The sequence below is a fragment of the Crocuta crocuta genome, unplaced genomic scaffold, assembly GCF_008692635.1.
Source record: "Crocuta crocuta isolate KB4526 unplaced genomic scaffold, BGI_CrCroc_1.0 scaffold102, whole genome shotgun sequence".
Taxonomy (NCBI): Eukaryota; Metazoa; Chordata; class Mammalia; order Carnivora; family Hyaenidae; genus Crocuta; species Crocuta crocuta.
The window spans coordinates 3,818,682-3,839,738 of NW_027530019.1; the positions used below are offsets into that span (position 1 = coordinate 3,818,682).

Genomic DNA, 21,057 nt, shown 5'->3' on the forward strand with positions numbered 1-21,057 from the left:
TTTGGCCTGCCTCCTTTGGTAGTTCCTGCTACGCCTCATTTGATTCCGTGGGTGGGGGTGGGGAGGTGGTAATACTAGTAATTTAAACTAATTTTTAAAGAACACATCAAAGTGTAATATCTTTGTGGTTTTCAGTTTTCTGCCTAGTTTAAAGGGGGAAGTGAGTCGGTGAAGTAACAGCACATAGGTGCTCACGAGTTTGTTTTCATGTTTAGGAAAAGTAGTAATGTTTTAAAATTTAACGTTGAGTAACCGGAGCTTCAGTGAATGGTCAGGACGCCAGTGTTTGGTGTTCAGTTTTTATATTTCTTGGAAATTTTATTTAGGGGTTTTCTGGTTGGAAACTTTTGTGAGCTTTATCTGCACAGAATTGGTGTAGTGTATTCCTGTCTAGTTATTTCCATTAGGATATGTAACTTCTCTGAAAGTATATTTTGTATCCTCTGCTGTTTAAAGAATGACTGTTAGTGAATAGATTTAATATAATTATAATTTTTTTAACATTTATTAAAAAACGAAAATCAGAACCTAAAATGGTTAAATGCCTCTGGTGTATTCATAACTTTGCTAGGCAACGTGAGGAGCACGAATGAGATAATGTATCTAAAAATTGTCTTTTCTAGGTGTAGGGGAAGTACAATATAAAGAGAACAATAACGTGGCAGTGTTAGTCTGAATCTTCGTTAGTCTGAATCTTTGAGGTGTAGTTTGCCACATATGATACATCCAAAAGATAACAATTCAGGTAGTATGTAAATACACATAAAACTGGGGGCGGCACCTGGGTGGCTCAGTCGGTTGAGCTCAGTTGGTTGAGCCTCCCGCTTGGGCTTAGGGCATGATCTCACGGTTCCTGGGTTCAAGCCCCGAGTCGGGCTCTGTGCTGACAGCTAGTTCAGAGCCTGGAGCCTGTCTTCGGATTCTTTGTCTCTGTCTCTCTGACCCTCCCCTACTCATGCTGTCGGTCTCTCTCTCAAAAATAAATAAAACATTAAAAAACTAAAATAAAATACACATAAAACTATAACTTGGATATACAACTTGTCTGGGATGTTTTTGCACTCTTGCAAATTTCGTTTGAACCACTTAAGCTCATTTTAGGAATATACCTTATATATCACATTCACACTAATCTTTTGTTAACACAATAATTAATTTAATAATACAGTTGCTTATAACTCACATTGAAATTCCTATCAAAAGCCCCTGAACCCTCTCACTAAAAGATGATAACAGAATTTTCATGGTATTGCAAGGGCTTCACAAATCTAAAGGTCGTCCCTGTTCTAAATTGTACCTAGGCTATTTCTCACACATTCTAGATTTTACCTTTTTATACTGCACGTTTGTATTTTGTGGTATCTCACTGTACTAATTCTCGGGAGGATCTTTTCAAGGCTGTTGTGGGACTTGGTAACTCTCTTTTCCTCCGCATGATATTTAGTGTGCACCTATTATATGCTAGGCTCTGTGACAGTGACTACATGACAAGATTTTTTTTTTTCCATTTTACAATGTTTATTTAAGATAACGAGAACTTAAAGAATTTTTACAAGGCTACACATTAAGAAACTAAAAAAAGGAGTGTCTGGGTGGCTCAGCGTCCGGCCTCGGCTCAAGTTCGTGGGCTCGAGCCCCGCATCGGGCTCTGTGCTGAAAGCTAGCTCAGAGCCTGGAGCCTGCTTCACATTCTGTATCTCCCTCTCTCTCTGACCCTCCCCTGCTCACGCTGCCCCCCCCCTCAGAAATAAATAAAACATTAAACAAATTTTTTTAAAACAAGAAACTAAAAAAAAAAATGTAGGTAATGCTCCAGTGAAAAGTAATCACAAACTAGGATTTGGTATATTTCTTTCCTTCAAGGTTTATATGTGGACGGAACAAGGGAGAGAATTATAGAAGGAAAAAACAGAGGATAAAGGTGTACAAGATATTCAGGCAATAATTTGTAGGAATAAAAATAATATGGGCTCCCATAATTTAATCATGATATCCACTCCCTGTTCACCCCCAAACAGCAAAATGAGCAAAAGAAGGCATCCTTTGTTGTATTTTTTCTATGTCTATTTTTATTTCCTTTTTCTAGTTATTTATTTTTACTGATTTTTATAGCAGAATCAGCCCTTGAAACATGGGGAGAAGCATTCATAACCACAGAAACAAAATTCATGTTTATTAGTTTACATCCAAGTTAGTTAGCATCTAGTGCAATGATGATTTCAGGAGTAGATTTCAATGAGTCATCCCACCGGTATGTGTAACACCCAGTGCTCGTCCTATCAGTGTCTTCCTTAATGCCCCTTACTCATTTAGCCCCTCCTCCCACCCCTCAAACCCTCCAGCAACCCTCAGGTTGTTCTCTGTATTTAAGAGTCTCTTATGTTTTGTGCTCCCCCCACCTTGTTTTTATATTATTTTTGCTTCCCTTCCCTTATGTTCATCTGTTTTGTATCTTAAATTCCTCATATGAGTGAAGTCATATATTTGTCTTTCTCTAATTTTGCTTAGCGTAATACCCTCTAGTTCCATCCATGTAGTTGCAAATGGCAAGATTTCATTCTTTTTGATTGCTGAGTAATACTCCAGTGTGTGTGTGTGTGTGTGTGTATGTGTATACCACATCTTCTTTATCCATTCATCTGTCAATGGAAATTTGGTCTCTCTCTATACTTTGGCTATTGTGGATAGCACTGCTATAAACAATGGGGTGTATGTGCCCCATGTGCAGCCAAGGCCAAAGAAGTTTTTGCCTTTCTCCTCTAGGATTTTGATAGTTTTCTCTCTTACCTCTAGGTGTTTCATCCATTTTGAGTTTATTTTTGTGTATGGTGTAAGAACGTGGTCCAGGTTCATTTTTCTGCATGTTGCTCTCCAGTTTTCCTGGCACCGTTTGCTGAAGAGACCTTCTTTATTCCATTGGATGGTCTTTCCTGCTTTGTCAAAGAATAGTTGGCCATACGTTTGTGAGTCCATTTCTGGGTTCTCTGTTCTGTTCCGTTGATCAATGCGTGTGTTTTTGTGCCAGTACTATACTGTCTTGATGATTACATCTTTGTAGTAAAGGCTAAAGTCGGGGATTGTGATGCCTCCCACTTTGGTTTTCTTTTTTGGATTGCTTCAGCTGTTTGGGGTCTTTTCAGGTACCATACACAATTTTAGGATTGTTTGTTCTAGCTCTGTGAAGAATGCTAGTGTTACTTTGATAGGGATGACATTGAATATGTAGATTGCTTTGGGTAGTAAATATTTCTTCTTCCAGTCCAGGAGTGTGGAATATTTTTTCGTGTGTGTGTGTGTGTGTCTGTCTTATTCAATTTCTTTCATAAGCTTTCTGTAGTTTTCAATGTGTACATTTTTCACCGCTTTGGTTAGGTTTATTAGGTATTTTATGGGTTTTGGTGCAGTTATAAATGGGATTGAATCCATGATTTCTCTTTCTATTGCTTCCTTATTGAGGTATAGGAATGCAACCAATTTCTGTGCATTGATTTTATATCCTGTGACTTTCTGAATTCATAGATCTAGCAGTTTTTTGGTAGAATCTTTTGGGTTTTTTCGTATAGAGTATCATGTTATCTGCAAAGAGTGAAAGTTTCACTTCCTCCTGGCCAGTTTGGATGCCTTTTATTCCTTTGTGTTGTCTGATTGCTGAGGCTAGGACTTCCAGTACTATGTTGAATAACAGTGGCAAGAGTGGACGTCCCTGTTGTGTTCCTGACCTTGAGGGAAAGCTCTCAGTTTTTCCCCATTGAGGGTGATATTAGTGGTGGGTCTTTCATATATGGTTTTTATGATCTTGAGGTATGATCCTTCTAGCCCTACTTCCTTGAGGATTTTTATCAAGAAAGGATGCTGTATTTTGTCAAATGCTTTATCTGCATCTGTTGAGAGGATCATGTGGTTCTTGTCCTTTCTTTTAATGATATGATGTATCACATTGATTGTTTTCTGGACATTAAACCAGCCCTGCATCCTAGGTATAAATCACACTTGGTCATGGTGAATAATTCTTTTAATATATTTTTCTTACCATTTTCTCCCTGAAGCCCTAGTTTATTCCCCTTCCTTTATCCTACAGCTCTACGTGGCCTCTCTGAGTTCATTTGAATTAAAGATACCAGTTTAATTATTTCATTATTTAATTATTTCATTTTCCCTTTCTGGGCTCTCTTGCAGCTGGCACTGCTACCAACTTTCCCTTTAGTTATGTAAGACCAGGGCCGATATCCTTATCTAGAAGCAGCACATAATCTCTAGAATCCACTGCTGCATCCTTGCAGAAAACTCAGAGGATTTAATATTGGGAAAGCCTTTCAACATCATGTAGCTACCCTCCTCTCTTGTCCTCTTGACATCTTTGTGACCTCGCCGTGTATGTTAAACTCAAGCTATCATACATCTGGTTGTTTTCTGGTTGTTTAAATCCATTAAACCTGTAAGTCTAGAAATGAAGAGTGTGTGGCAGGTTGTCTCTTGGCCTTGACGTGATTCTGTTTCACAGTCATCCTTCCCCAGCCCAACCCCCATCCCTAGCTGCAACTGTTAGGCCTTTATTTCACAGTGTTATTTGAACCCAGTCACAGAGTTATGTTTCAAAGAGAATGAGAAAAGTTTAGCCTGGATCTATTTTCTAAAATTGCATCATAGTTCTCAGAAGAATCCTGAGTCTTTTCCATAATGTTTTTACAAAAGTTCTGTTAATTTTTTCATTACTTCAAAGAATTTGAAGTGTTACATAGCTACATCTTGAACCTATTACAGTGAAGTGATAATCAGGATCCCCAGCAGAGAAATCTCTTGCTGAAATCTTCATTCCTTTGGTATACTACACCAACTCAAGGAATCTTTAATTCCTCTCTTCTGCCCTCCCCTCTCATGCTCCTGGGGAAAAGAGGTGTGTTCTGCTGCCCAAGCTATCGGAGACACGTTGAGCTGTTGTGTTGTAGACTGAATTGTATCCCCCCCACCCCCTCGCCCCCTGTTCCTATGNTTTGGAAGCAGGGCCTCTGGGAGGTAAGTAGGTTTAGATGAGGTCAGATCCTTCGCGAAGGATTGGTGCCTTGTAAGAAAAAATACCCAAGAGCTTGTTGTCTCTCTCTCTCCTAATACTCCCCCCGCCCATACACACACACACCATGTGATGACACAGTGAGAAAGTGTCCATCTGCAAGCCAAAAAGGAAGTTCTTACCAGAAGCCAACCATGCTGGCACCCTTATCTTGGACTTCTTGTCTCTAGAACTGTGAGAAAAATAAATTTCTGTTCAAGGTACCAACTCTTTGGTATTTTGTTATGGCAGCCCAAGCTAAGACAGATTTGGGTACCAGGAGTGGGGTGTCAGCTTTGTAACTGGGTAGAGGCTAGAAGAGGTTTGAGGTGCGTGCTAGAAATAGGATATTAAGGACAATTTGGTGAAGTCTCAAAAATGAGGAACATGTTATTAGAAACTGGAGGAAAGGCAGTCATTGTTAAAAATGGCAAAGAACTTGTCAGAACTGTGTTGTAGTATTTTGTAGAAGGAAGAATTGTGAGCAGTGCAGTTAGATATTTAGCTGAGATTTCTAAGCAAATGTTAATGCAGCAGTGTGATTCCTTCTGACTGCTTATAGTAAAATGCAGACAGAGAGAGAATTAAAGAAGGAATTGTTAAGGAAAAAATAACTAGAATTCTCAGCCTATCTATATTGCAGAAATGAAGCTTGTTCTGCAAAGAATACTGTGTGGCTAGAAAACCATCTGATAAAAAGTTTGTGGGATTTTTGGGGTGCCTGAGTGGCTCAGTCGGTTAAGTGTCTGACTTCAGCTCAGGTCATGATCTCACGGTTTGTGGGTTCAAGCCCCATGTCGGGCTCTGTGCTGACAGCCAGCTCAGAGCCTGGAGCCTGTTTCAGATTCTGTGTCTCCCTCTCTCTCTGACCCTCCCCTGCTCACGCTGTCTGTCTCTCTCTCTCTCTCTCTCTCTCTCTCAGAAATAAATAAAACATTAAAAAAAAGTTTGTGGGCTTTTTGAGCAAAAATACTGCCAGTTTGAACTAAATGCAGACTTTGGACAAAATGAAGAAAGGCTGTTGGACTTTTTGAATTTGACAAAATGGGATGATGAAGCTATGTGGCTGTGTGAACATGGATTGTTCTTCACGAAGGACAAAAGACCCCAAAGGCAATTCAGACATCATCAGGCCACTGCCTCTGTCTCAACAGACCTTATGGCCTCTGTTGAGATCCTTGGCGGCCAAACCCCACAGGTCCTTGGAGGTGATGCTGCCAACCCAGTGGGCCTGGCAGGTGGGACATTTAGCCAAAAAGGATTATTCTTGAGCCTTAAAACCTAATGGAATTTGTCTTGCTAGGTTTTGGACTTGCTTGAGTCCTGTCACCACTTTGTTCCTTCTGATTTCTCCCTTTTGGAATGCTAATGTCTACCCTGTGCCTGTCCTACCATTAAGTTTTAGAAGCATATAACTTGTCTGGTTCCACAGCTGGAGAGGAATGTTGCCTTAGAATGAACTGTATCTTGAGTTTCACCCATATTTGACTTAGATGATATTAGATGAAACTTGGACTTAAGAGTTGATGCTGGAATGAGTTAAGACTTTGGGGGCGTTTGGAATGAAATGAGTGTTTTTTTGCATGTAAGAAGGAAATGAATTTGGGAGGCAAAATGCTCAGGACTGGATTGTGTGCCCCAGATTCTTATGTTGAATCCCTGAACCCCAGTGTGATGGTATTTGGAGACGGGGCCGGGCCGTTGGGGGATAATTAAGTTTAGATGAGGTGTCAGTGTGGGGCCCTTATGATGAGATCGTTGCCTTGCTCTCTTTCCCAACCATGTAAGGACACAATGAGAAGGCAGCCATCTGCAAGCTAGGAAACGAGCTCTTACGAGAAATCAGCTGTGCTGGCACCTTGATCTTGAACTTCTAGGTTCTAGACTGTGAGAAAATAAATTTCTGGTATTTAAGCCACTCAGTCTGTGGTATTTTGTTATGGCAGCCCAGTATTAGACATGCTGGTTTTGTCACATTCCTTTCTTAACTTTTAGATTCTTCACAACTTTTTTTTTTTTAACCTTCTTTCCTCTGAACTATTTCTGAGGATTCTGCATCCCATTGTCTGCTTTTTAAGTCACTAATGGTTATCACAGTGTAACCTCTACACATACATCTCTCAAAATAATCCTGAGAAGGTTCAGGAAGGTATGACTTGTCCTAGTTCATACAGAGAAGCCTGAAAAAGAGAACTAGAACCCAGGGTTTCTAGACATTCCTTGATGTTTTTCCACTAAGCTGGTCATTAATGTTTTCTTGTAAATTAAAAATACATCAGAAGATTAATCAGATAAATTCATGAATTTATTTATTCATAAGAAAGGGCTTAAAGATAGAAGTCATGTTTATTATATATTTGATACATTTTTGGTTAAAAATTACCTGAAATTGGGTCTGTTTACAAAACTCTAGACCATAAAGTCTCCAGGTATAGACCCTTATCCCTGGATACTAAAATTTTGTTAAAAATATTTATTGTTTTTATGTCAGAATTTGCCAAGTATTACTGTACACTATGGCCTTAAATCAACTTTTTGTGCATTTATATTACCTGCCTGGCCTTGTAGTTTACTTGAATTTGTGAAGTCTAGAGTAAACCATAAATTCTGTAGCAGTTGAGTATATCACTAGGTAGTAAGATTACTTAGGGAAAACCAAGCGAAGGTTAGATCGAGTAAACAAAATATAAGCCCCATGAAGGAGAAGCTCTACTGGACTCATTCTCTGCTGTCGCCCCTATCATCTCATAGACTGCAAGGTATCAAATAAATGGGTGTCTCCCATGCCCTAATACCTCTTCCCCTAAACATTACATATCCCCAGATTCTCTGAGTGCAAGGAATGATCCTAGCTCTACTTTTCCCATGGTCCACAGGCTCCTCTGAGTCCCTGTGAATACCTGTTTGATGTCTTAGCACCCACTGAGCCACCATTTAAGTACTTAAGATTACAGTTAATCTTTATTTGTGTGGGTCTAGTCACTTTCAGTGTATCATTTCTCTAAACTTTGAATCCTGGAAGTAGGGATAGAAACAATGTAGGTTGTTGATTCTATAACATAACAGGGAGAAAACAGGCATAGAAAATATATAATAGTGAATGATCAGAAAGTTATTTAGGCCTAACTTTGGAGTGTGTCATTCAAGCCATACAACCTCAACTCTATCTTTCCTGTAGAGGCCCCTTTCAACTCTTTAATTGTATTGCTATTAACTATGTAACTGTGTAAAGAGAAAGATGTTTATAACAAAACAAAAAAAAGGATACCCATGGGGTGGCTTAATAGGTTAAGTGTCCGACGTCAGCTCAGGTGAAGTCGGTTCGTGGTCACGCACTTTGCTGACAACTCAGAGCCTGGAACTTGCTTCAGATTCTGTGTCTCCCTCTTTTTCTGCCCCTCCCCAACTCGTGCTCTGTCTCTCTTGTGCATGCTCTCAAAAATGAATAAACATTTGAAAAAAAAAAGGGATACCGGTTACATTGCTGAGATGTAAGGGTGATAGGTTAGGTGACTATTGCTCCTGTTACATTTACCATTCAGTGATTACATTGCAACTTTATATCTTCTGGTTTAGGAATCAAGCTTTTTTTTTTTTTAAATTGCTCATTTTCATTATAGATAAGTTCTCTTTATTAACCCAATTTCCTCCCAAGCTCCAGCTTTTGTATTTGGTGTCTAGAAATACAGAAATAATTTAATTTGTAGATTTTATGTAGAAAGATCCCCAGGGGTTTAGTTGGAGAGAGAATTACATTCACACAGTGCTCCCTTGAAACTGAAGGGTTATGTATATCTAATGGATAACAATACAAATAACATGAACCTGGTTTAATTGACAGATGTGGAGGGGGATGGGGAAGCTGGGACCCAGTGATGCATATATTGAAGAGTTTTGAAGGAACTCTTGGGTGAGATGGGAGAATTACTGGTCACAGTATGAACATTGGCTATACCAGCAGACTGCAGGTACAGTGTGACTCACCTCTTGAGAAAATTCCTAGGAGGATCTCTGTAATATCTGGAAGACTTGTGAGTTTCACTGCTGTTCATGATGAAGTATATAATGGATACTCTGTGGACCAGTATCAGAGAATCACATGGAAGCTTGTTCAGAATGCATGATCACAAGCTCCACCTAAGAGCTGCTGGTTCAGAATCTGCATTTTAATAAGAACATTAAAGTTCAAGGGGTGCCTGGGTGGCTGAGTCAGTTAGGTGTCTGACTTCTGTTCAGGTCATGATCTCACAGCTCGAGAGTTTTAGCCCCATTTTGGGCTCCGTGGTGACAGCTCAGAGCCTGGAGCCCACTTGGGATGGATTCAATGTCTCTGTCTCTCTCTGCCCCTCCCCTGCTCATGCTGTCTCTGTCAAAAAGAAATAAGCATTAAAACTTAAAAAAATATTTTTTTAATGTTTATTTATTTTGAGGGGGAGAGGGAGACAGAGTGTGAGCAGGGGAGGGTCAGAGAGAGAGGGAGACACAGAATCCATAGAAGACTCAAGTCTTTGAGCTGTCAGCAGAGAGCCTAATGTGGGACTCGAACTCACAAACCATAAGATCATGACCTGAGCTGAAGTTGGATGCTCAAACAACTGAGCCACCCAGGTGTCCCAACATTAAAAAATTTTTTTAAAAAAGAACATTAAAGTTCAGGAAGCATTGATCTATAATGAAGGGAAAGAAATTGTTACATAGAATACTGAGCATAGTCTCCAGGAAAAAAGAACCATGCTTGACAAATTATGTTGAAGTCTTTTAAGGGAATTAAATATACACATGAGAAAAGGTTAACTTTGTGTTATTCAGAGCTATACTTGATCAGATGACAATGGGCCAAGATACAGAGCTCTGGCAGACCCAAAGGATGACATGTGTACAGGGTAGGTGGTAGTATGTTAGATAAAGTTATAGCTAGAATTGTTTTTTTCCAAAGGAATATGTGAAGACTTAAGTTTGGAAAATAGCTCCAATGCTAGAAGATATTTTTTGGAGAAGAAAGAAAGGTGAAAGACAAACCAAATCTGGGAACCAGGGTCAAAGAAAAATCCTTGAACTGTGCTATTAGCTTGGACAGGAGTAGAGCAGGCCTGTTCTCAGTAGGTTAATATTGGCCTGGTGAGTCAGCATCAGGAGGCTCTTGGAACAGAGGCCAGGAATTCAAATGCCCATGGTTGGAACTACCCAAAGACTAGAGTGTAAAGCATGGATGTACTCCCAAGAGAAAGGAACACAAAGGTCAGTGCGACTGACTGTAAGTATACTGATAAAATAAAGCTCCTGTACATGTCTCTTTCTTTAAGATCTGATTGGTCTGAGAAAATGGGGATATGATACATGTGCAAGGATGTGAGTATAGTACATATATCATTGCAGCTGTTCTTTTTTAGACCTTTGGTAATCATTTGACACTTGTCATGCCAAAAGCTATTTAAATGAGCAAAGGAATAGGTAACTGCAACATTAAGATAGACTTAAACTTCACTAGTTTTTGGCTTGAAAAGAAGATGCTAGGGCGCCTGGGTGGCTCAGTCAGTTAGGCCCCCAACTTCGGCTCAGATCATGATCTCACGGTTCGTGGGTTTGAGCCCATCGGGTTCTGTGCTGACTGCCAGCTCAGAGCCTGGAGCCTGTTTAAGATTGTGTCTCCCTCTCTCTGACCCTCCCCTGCTCACGCTATCTCTCTCTCTCTCTCTCTCTCTCTCTCAGAAATAAACAAAACATTAAAAAATAAAAAAAAAACAACAAACGGAAGATGCTAGGGAATATGATTGGAGTCCAGTGTTCTGGATAAAGTAATTTAGGAATTGTTCCTGAGCAACAGACAATCCCTTAAAGTTTTATTGGAGGTAAATTTGAGTCCAAAGAGGAATTACCACTTCATACCGTGGGATAGTAAACTTACTTACCTTGTGTGTGAGGATCAAGTAAGGTATACATATAGAAAGGCACTGGTATAAAATTGATGATTTGATGGTCCTGAAGAAAGCTTGATCCCACAACCAGTACTCGTAGAAACTGGTGTAAACAGGGAAAATACGGAGTAAAAAATAAGAAGCTGTTCTTCGGAGCGGAATTCCATGAAGCCCTAGAGCCCTAGATTTGTGGGTAAAATTTAGAGTATAAGGAAATGACTTAGAGTTTCAGGTATTTAGAATGTAGGAAGATCTAATTGGGAATTAGAGGAGTTTGAGTGGTGTTGGGAGACCCATACCAGTATCATGGAAGAGGGAGTTAACAGCTAATGAGATACCTGCAACCAGTGTTAAAACTGGAGAGTGATAGTTGGGTACTAAGTGGTGCTTGGAAATGTAACTGCATGAAGGAACTTGAAGTGGTAGCAGAGTTGAAGACTGCTGATCTGGGTTTTGGAGAGCTCATTTCTAATCTTGGCTCCTGAGACCACTTACTTCATTTTGATTATTATGGATCTGTTTGAGCTACGAAATGAAGGGTCTAGAATATTCTCTCTAAATCCCTTCAAGCTCTTGATACTAAGCTTTCTACTAAGAGGATATTTTCATTACTGATTGAAAATGCAAACATAATTTTTAAAGGTTGAATGAATAAAGTTGTAGAAGGCCAGACCAGTCAGTGACTAAGGAAAAATCCGTGTTTAGCACCGTGTCTCTAACTTGGAAGATGTGAAGGAATGTATTATGCCCTTACCCCATAGGGTCTTTGTCAAGTGATCTGACACTAGCATGTAGGTGGACCACAAGTCTCACTAACTTGGTGTTTGTAATGCTTAAACGGATACTGAGTTTCAAACTTTTTTCTTTATGCTTCCCTACTAATTGACTGACAGTGATGTAGCTCCACTACTCTTCTCTTAAAGCCTTGCTGTTCAAGGTGTGGCCCATATACCAGCAGCATTAGCATCACCTGGAAGCTTGTTAAAATGCAGAACTCACACTCCGCCCAGACCTACTGAATCAAAATCTACATTTTATATGATTGCTAAGTGATGTGTATGCATAATAAATCTTAAGCACTGCTCCTATAGCTGTGGTTCTGAAATATTTACAAGTAACAGAATCTCCAGAAGGACTTGTAAAAATAAACTGCCCGAGCGTTTCTGATTCAGTAGATCTGGAATAGGGCCCAAGAATTTACATTTTTAACACCATCAAAACACTAAAGCTTTTATTAGACTCTGACTAATCACATTATGTTTTTGATTACCTGTTTCAGGTTTGTTTTCAGTCTTCCTAGTAAGACTGTAATTTCCTAGTAAGACTGTAGTTTCTCTGGAGGAGGGCAGCTTTATTGAGATATAATTCACATACCGTTCAGTTCACCTATTTGAAGTGTACAGTGCAGTGGCTTTTAGTATAGTCACAGATCTGTACAACCATTAATACTGTCTGTTTCAAAACATTTACATCACCTCAGAAAGAAACCAAACAGGTGGAACACACAGGGTGTTTAGGGCAGTGAAACTATTCCATATTGGATAGGGTACTGTAATGGTGGATACAAATTTATTTGTCAAAACGTATAGAATGTACAACACCAAGAGTGAGTCCTAAATGTAAACTATGGGCTGTGGGTGATAATGATGTGTCATTGTATGTTTATTTATTGTAACAAATGTTACCCCTCTGGTGCAGATGTCGATAGTGGGAGCCTATGCATGTGTGTGGCAAGGGTATGTGGGTAGTCTGTACTCCCTGCTCAGTTTTGCTGTGACCCTAAAGCTGATCTAAATATAAAGTCTTTTATAAAAAAGAAAAAAACCCATATCACCTCCTATCCCCACATCCCACCAAACCCTAAGCAGCCATTAGTGATCTCATTTATGCATGGTACAAATACTTGGCAAGGTGCTAGATATATTATTAATGCTAATAGTTACCATTTATTAAGAGCTTAATATGTACAAACAATTGCATCATTCACCTCAATCTTCATGACAACTCTATGTTGAAGCTTAAAAGAGGTTAAATGACAGGGCGCCTGGGTGGCTTAGTTGGTTGGGTGACTGACTCTTGATTTTGCCTCAGGTCATGATTTCATGGTTCATGAAATCAGGTCCCACATGGGGCTCTGTGCTGACAGCACACAACCTGCTTGAGATTCCCTCTCTCTCTGCCCCTCCTCTGCTTGCACTCTCTGACACACCCAATAAATAAATAAATAAACTTGAAAAAACAGGTTAAATGACTTGGAACAGGTAGTAAATGGTAAAATTGCCTTCTGTCCTTGATCTCTCATTCCAATGCTCATGATATCTATTGTTAATAAACCTAAGTTTTGAAGCTATACAATTTCTATGAGAAATTTTACTTAGATATTTTAAAATGCAGTGGAAATACTTAAGTTGTTTAGGTATGTTAGCTTACTCATGAAATTTGGTGCATGTTTTAAATGAAATACTAACCATTCTACAATTCTGTATCGTTATACTTTTCTCTTTGATACTAATATTCCACTAAAATTTGTGTTTGCCTTTTCCATTCCATTATCAATGAGTTTGGCTTTTATCAGTGCTGAATGTTCTTCAATTGTAGGGAAGATTATAATCCCTTTATAGCAATAAGTCTTACCTATTTGAGTATCTTTGTACTTCCTTGAACATTTAAGCTTTTTTTTAATCTCTTAGTTTTTGTAATTATAAAATAACACTATGATACATTTACATATTGTGTAAAAGAAGGTAGTGTATATGTATCAAGAGGGAAAGTCTAATATATAAATTTAGAAATGTATAGAAAAGCTACAGAGCGGTATAGTTTGACCTCATGTGTAAAACAAACTATACGTGATATATGTATACATGTATTCTTGTGTATATTCATATATATTAAATATACACAGATAGTGTCTGGAAAGATATGAAAGAAGCTCCTAACTCAGAGTGTGACTGAGTCAAGGTGAGAGGAGAAGGACTTTGTGCCTTCTGTCTTGTTTCAGTGTTTTTCCTTTTTTAATTTCTCCAGTCTTTTTACACTATCACCTTTGCCTTTGTTTTCCTCTCTCTTTTTAAAAATAGCCTGATGTGTCTCTCTCTACATCTTCTTCAAGGTCACGTAAGTGTACAGATACATATAGGGAATTGGGGGAGGGGTTCACCTTTTTTTTTTTTTAATAAAAGGTTACACTGGGACACCTGGCTGGCTGAGTTCATAGAGCATGACTCCATCTCTCTGTGGTGAATTAGAGCTTAGTTAAAAAAAAAAAAAAAAGGGATACGCTATAAATATCTCTATAAAGTTTATATCAGTATCTACAGGTAGATTTAGTTTTTTTAATAGCTGTGTACTATGCATATCATAATGTAATGTCTCCTTATTAGTGAAAGTTGTTGACTTTTTTTGTAACAAATGATATTGTGAGTATCCTTATGGTTATCTTTGTGATTTCTTTTTTTTTAATTGAAGTATCAACATACAATGTTATATTAGTTTCGGTATACAATATAATTTACTCAACATTTCTATACATTACTCAGTATTTATGAAGATACGTGTACTCTTACTCCCCTTTATCTATTTTACCTATCCCCTCCACCTCCCATTTGTTCTCTAGAGTTAAGTCTTTTTTGTTTTTTTTTTTACTTTGTTCATTTATTTTGTTTAAGTTTTCATAGATGAGTGAAATCATATGGTATTTGTCTTTCTCTGACTTCATTTAGTTACNGGCTCGAACCCATGAACCATGGAACTTTTACCTGAGCCGAAGTTGTACGCTTAACCAGCTGAGCCACCCAGGCACACCACTGACTTATTTCATTTAGTATTATACCCTCTGGGTCCACCCATATTGTTGCAGATAGCAAGATCTCATTCATTTTTATGGGTGAGTAATATTCCAGTATGTATATACATACACATATATGTATATACATATATAATATATATATATATATATATATATATCACTTCTTTATACATTCACCTGTGGTTGAACATTTTTGTTGATTGCAAATAGTGCTGCAATAAACATAGTAGTGCATATATTTTTTCAAATAAATGTGGGGTTTTTGTTGTTGTTTATTTTCTTTGGGTAAATACCCAGTAGTGGAATTTTGGGGTCATATGGTAATTCTATTTTTAATTTTTTAAAGAACCCTCACATTGTTTTCCACAGTGTTTGTAACACTTTCATTCCCACCAGCAGTGCACAAACATTCCTTTTTCTCCACATCCTCACCAACACTTGATGTTTCTTATCTTTTTGATTTTTGCCATTTTGACAGATATAAGGTAATACCTCATCACGGTTTTGAGTTTTGATTATGAGTGATGTTGAGCATCTTTTCATGTGTCCGTTGGCCATCTGTAGGTCTTCTTTGAACAGTGTCTATTCAGATTTTCTGCCCATTTTTTAAATTGGATTACTTGTCTTTTTTGCTATTGAAGTATGTAAGTTCTTTATATATTTTGAATTTTAACCCCTTACGAGATACGTGATTTGCAAATATCTTTTCCCATTGAGTAGGTTCCTTGTCATTTTGTTGATGGTTTCCTTTACTGTGCAAGAGCTTTTTATTTGGGTATCATCCCAATAGTTTTTCTTTACTTTTGTTTCCCCTGCTAGAGGAGATGTATCTAGAAAATTATTTCTAAAGTTGATGACAGAAGTTACTGCCTATGTTTTCTTCTAGTTATATGGTTTCAGGTCTCACATTTAGGTCTTTAATCATTCTGAGTTTATTTTTGTGTATGGTATAAGAAGATGGTCTGAGAGCACCTGGCTGGCTCAGTCAGAAGAGCATATGACTCAGGAGCACAGGGTCATGAGTTCGAGTCCCACGTAGGGTCTAGAAATTACTTAAATAAACAAATATTTGTTAAAGAAAGAAGGAAAAAAGACAGTTTGCTAGTTTCATTCTCTTGCATGTAGTTGTCCATTTGTTGTTGTCCATGTAGTTGACCCAGCACCATTTGAAGAGGCTGTCTTTTCCCCATTGTATGTTCTTGCCTCTTGTGTCATAGATTAATAGATTGAATACACGTGGGTTTATTTCTGGGTTCTCTGTAATACATCTGTAGGATATGAATCAGGATTCTATATATTAACATTCTTCTTGATAAATTGTCTATTTAACGGCTATACTACTTCAGCAGGATTGTGTACAATTAGAACCCAAATCTTTATCTAAATACCATTCTTCTCCATAAGGAGCTTAGTAGGATAACTGGTTCGAGACCTATGACAGGTAAAGGATAAAGTCAGCCTAGGACATCTTGTGCCAAAAAATAAGGAAGTCCTCAAAGACTAATGGGGTCTTGTTAGAATGGTACAAAGAGCCAGCTCCAGGAGGCTCTGCTGACCAAATTTGGGACAATTTGAACATCAAATAAATACTTTACATTAAATTTTTAAAAATCAGCGAACCTCTAGTGATACCAAGCAAAAGGTGGTAGGAGAGAGTAAAGCTCTTTTTTAAAGAATACTAGCTAATAAATGCAGAAGGAATTACAGTATTAAAAACAATAACCATTTCTCAACCCCCAATGTAATGTGTAAAATTAAATTCAGGCATGGATCATCATGGAGACTAAAAGCTAGGTGAGAGGTTATTGAACTATTTACATGGTGCTACAGATTACTTTCTAACCAATCACAAAGGGAAAGAAATACATAACTTTATACTAGAGAAATCCTGCAGTTACTAGGTTAATCAAATAATCAAACCTCAGCATCACTAATGCTGGGACATCCTAGGACATCATGTGCCATTTTGTTGGATTCATTTTTTTTTTTTTAATTTTTAACATTTATTTATTTTTGAGAGACAGAGACAGAGCGTGAGCAGGGGAGGGCAGAGAGAGAGGGAGACATAGAATCTGAAGCAGGCTTCAGGCTCTAAGCTGTCACTTCAGAGGCTGACACGGTGCTCGAACTCACAAACTGAACCATGAGATTATGACCTGACCGGAAGTTGGCCACTTAACCAACTGAGCCACCCAGGCACATTGTTAGATTCATTAAAAAGTACCAATTTAGGGCCACTTGGTGGCTCAGTTAAACATCCAACTTCAGCTCAGGTTATGATCTCACAGTTTGTGAATTCGAGCTCTGTGTCAGGCACTATGCTGAAAGCGCAGAGCCTGGAGCCTGCTTGGAGTTCTGTGTCTCCCTCTCTCTCTGCCGCTCCCCAGCTCACACTGTGCCTCTCTTTCTCTCAAAAATGAATAAATGTTAAAAATTTTTTTAAAAAGAAGTACCCAATTTACTTATGGATTACTCTTTTAGAAAAGTGTTTAACCTAAACTTAATCATCCCTCATGATTATCTGCAGGATTACTGTCTATAGATAGAATTGATTATTCTGCTATATAACTTTATATAAGTTATGTTAGTAACTTCTCTAACTCTCAGAGTCCTCATTAGTAAAACAGCAATAGTGGATCAGACATGTGTGTAAAAATAACCTAAATATACTGTTTAGTTTGTATAATTTGTAACCTACAAATAGTTTGGGTGTACAGTAAGAATTTAGGATATTGGTTCACCTCTGCTGTCAAATAAATCCATTCATGACCAACAAGGAAACAGCTGAATGAAAACTACATTTCTTTTTTCCACAAATAATTTCCTTATCTCATTATTCTGTGTAATGTGATAGTATGTTTTATAAATTCCCTACTCTTGCTTAAATCCATAAACTAATGAAGTCCCAAATATGCCAGAAAGCCTTCTAATCCAAAATGTTCAGAGGAGATTTTAGGTAGGAGAGCATGGATTAGAAAAGTTTTGTACTCTATAAATTTAGATTACCTGTTATGAAATTACCAATTTTATGCAAAAATGGTAGAGGCTTGGTACATTATCATTATTTGCCAAGCAAACTTTTTTCTTTTACGTTTTAGAGAAAGATTTGTTCAGGGTTGCCTGGGTGCCTCAGTTGGTTAAGCGTCCAGCTCTTGGTTTCAGCTCAGGTCATGATCTCAAAGTTTGTGGGATTGAGCCCTGCATTGGTCTCTGCTGACAGCACAGAGCCTGCTTGGGATTCTCTCCCTCTTCTGCCTCTCATCTGCTTGTGTGTGTGTGTGTGTGTGTGTGTGTGTGTGTGTGTGCGCGCGCGTGTGTGTGTGTGTTTGTGCGCGCGCACTTTCTCTCAAAAATTATAATAAAAATAAACATTTTTAAATTTTTAAAAAAGGTTTAGAGGAAGATTTGTTCAGAGGAGGACAGAAAGGATTTGGATCAGTTCAGGTTTGAAGGGAATTGTGATGTGATGTGATATTCTAATTATCTCAAGGTGTTTCTTAATTACATACTCTCCACTCCCACCTCCCACCCCATCTGCAGTAGTTATTCTTTTCAATTACTTCTTAGCTCTTCTCTGCCTGTTTTCCCCTAGGTAGTGGGAAATGAGGCAGAGGACAGAACGCTTTTTCATTTCTTCTTTTTCCTCTCTCTGAACTCTAGGTTGGTTTTTTTGAATAGGCAGCTGCAGAATCTTCAAGACTTGAGAGTTGTAGTTTCTCAGAATTTCTTTCATGAGTAGCACTTAGAAACAGTAATATACCTTTTTTTTTTTGAACTGTGCTTGTCAAATATAGAAGCTAGGACAGGTTGAAGGATTTCTTTTTTTTTTTTTTAATGTTTCAGGTTTTTATGTAAATTCTAGGTAGGTAACATACCGTGTAATGTTAGTTTCAGAAGTAGAATTTAGTGATTTATCACCTACTTATAATACCCATTGCTCATCATGACAAGTGCCCTCCTTAATCCATATCGCCCATTTAGCCCATCCCCCACTCATTTCCCTCCAGCAGCCCTCAGTTTGTTCTCTATAGTTAAGAGTTCCTCTTATGGTTTGCCTCCCACTTTGTTATCCTTTCCCCATGTTCATCTGTTTTGTTTCTTAAATTCGACATAAGAGTGAAATCATATGGTATTTTTCTTTCTCTGATTATTTTGCTTAGCTTATACTCTCTAGGTCCATCGATGTTGTTGCAAATGGCAAGATTTCATTCTTTTTTATGACTGAGTACTATTCCATTGTGTGTGTGGCATGTGCACACGCATGCATACCTTTATATATACACATACACACACATAAACCACATCTTCTTTGTCCATTTATCAGTCAGTGGACATTTGGGCTCTTTCCATAATTTGGCTATTGTTGATAGTGCTGCTGTAAACATCAGGGTATATGTGCCCCTTCAAATCCATATTTTTGTATCCTTTGGGTAAATACCTAGTAGTGCAATTGCTGAGTTGTACAGTAGTTCTATTTTTAACTTTTTGAGGAACCTCCATACTGTTTTCAAGAGTGGCCACACCAGTTTGCATTCCCACCAGCAGTGCAAAAATTGTTCCCCTTTCTCTTCATTCTCACCAACACCTGTTGTTCCTTGAGTTATTAAATTTTAGCCATTCTGGCAAGTGTGAAGTGGTATCTTATTGTAGTTTTGATTTGTATTTCCCTGATGATGAGTGATGTTGAGCATCTTTTCCCGTGTCTCTTGGCTATCTGTATGTCTTCTTTAGAAAAACGTATATTCATGTCTTCTGCCCATTTCTTTAGAGGATTATTTGGTTTTTGCATATTGCGTTTAGTAAGTTCTTTATAGATTTTGAATACTAACTCTTTATCAGATGTTTCATTTGCAAATATCTTCTCCCATTCCATCGGTTGCCTTTTAGTTTCGTTGATTATTTGCTGTGCAGAAGCTTTTTGTCTTGATGAGATCCCAGTAGTTCATTTTTGCTTTTGTTTCCCTTGGCTCCAGAGACATGTCTATCTAGTAAGAAGTTTCTGTGGCCAACGTCAAAGAGGTTGCTGCCTGTGTTCTCCTCTAGGATTTTGATAGTTTTCTGTCTCACATTTAGGTTTTTTATCCATTTTGAATTTGGTTTTGTGTGTGGTGTAAGAAAGTGGTCCAGTTTCATTCTTCTGCATGTTGCTGTCCTGTTTTCCCAACACCATTTGTTGAAGAGACTGTCTTTTTTCCATTGGATATTCTTTCGTACTTTCTCAAAGATGAATTAACCATATAGTTGTAGGTTCGTTTCTGGGTTTTCTATTCTGTTCCACTGATCTGTGTGTCTCTTTCTGTACCAGTACCATACTGGTACTGTAGTCTTGATGACTACAGCTTTGTAACATAGCTTGAAGTCTGGGATCATGATACCTCCAACTTCGCTTTTCTTTTTCACGAACGCTTTGGCTATTCCAAGTCTTTTGTCGTTCCATGCAAATTTTAAGATTGTTTGTTGTAGCTCTCTGAAAGCTCCTGGTGATATTTTCATAGGGATTGAACTGAATGTGTAGATTTCTTTGGGCACTATAGATATTTTAGCAATATTTGTTCTTCCTGTCTGTGAGCATGGAGTGTTTTTCTGTATCTTTGTGTCATGTTCAACTTCTTTCATAAGTGTTAATAGTTTTTGGAGTACAGATCTTTTACCTCTTTGGCTAGGTTTATTTCCTAGGTTTTTGGTATAATTGTAAATGAGATCAGTTCCTTAATTTCTATCTCTGCTGTTTAATTATTGGTGTATAGAAATGCAACAGATTTCTGTACGTTGATTTTGTATCCTGAGACTTTACAGAATATGTATCCATTCTAGCAATATTTTAGTGGAGTCTTTCAGGTTTTCTACATGGAGTATCATGTCATCTACTAATAGCAAAAGTTTGACTTCTTCCTTGCTGATTTGGATGCCTTTTATTTCTTTTTGTTGTCTGATTTCTGAGGGTCAGACTTCCAGTACTGTGTTCAATAACAATGGTGAGAGTGGACATCCAAGAAAGGTTGAGGAATATTAAGTGCACTACATAAACACTGAAGTATGGGTACCTGGGTGGCTCAGTCGGTTAAGTGTCCGACTCTTGATTTCGGCTCAGGTCATGATCTCATGGTTTGTGGGTTCGAGCCCTGCATTGGGATTTGTGCTGACCACATGGAGACTGCTTGGGATTCTGTCTCCTTCTCTCTCTACTCCTCTCCCCTTTCAAAATAAATAAAAATAAACTTAAAAAAAAACAANAGATTTGTGCTGACGACATGGAGCCTGCTTGGGATTCTGTCTCCTTCTCTCTC

The 21,057-nt window shown here is 38.2% G+C and overlaps 1 protein-coding gene across 1 annotated transcript in view; it reads left to right on the top strand.

Annotated features, from left to right (window-relative positions):
* Positions 1-21,057, top strand: part of SPPL2A (signal peptide peptidase like 2A) — a 54,528-nt gene that overhangs the window by 574 nt on the left and 32,897 nt on the right. The window lies entirely within an intron of this gene.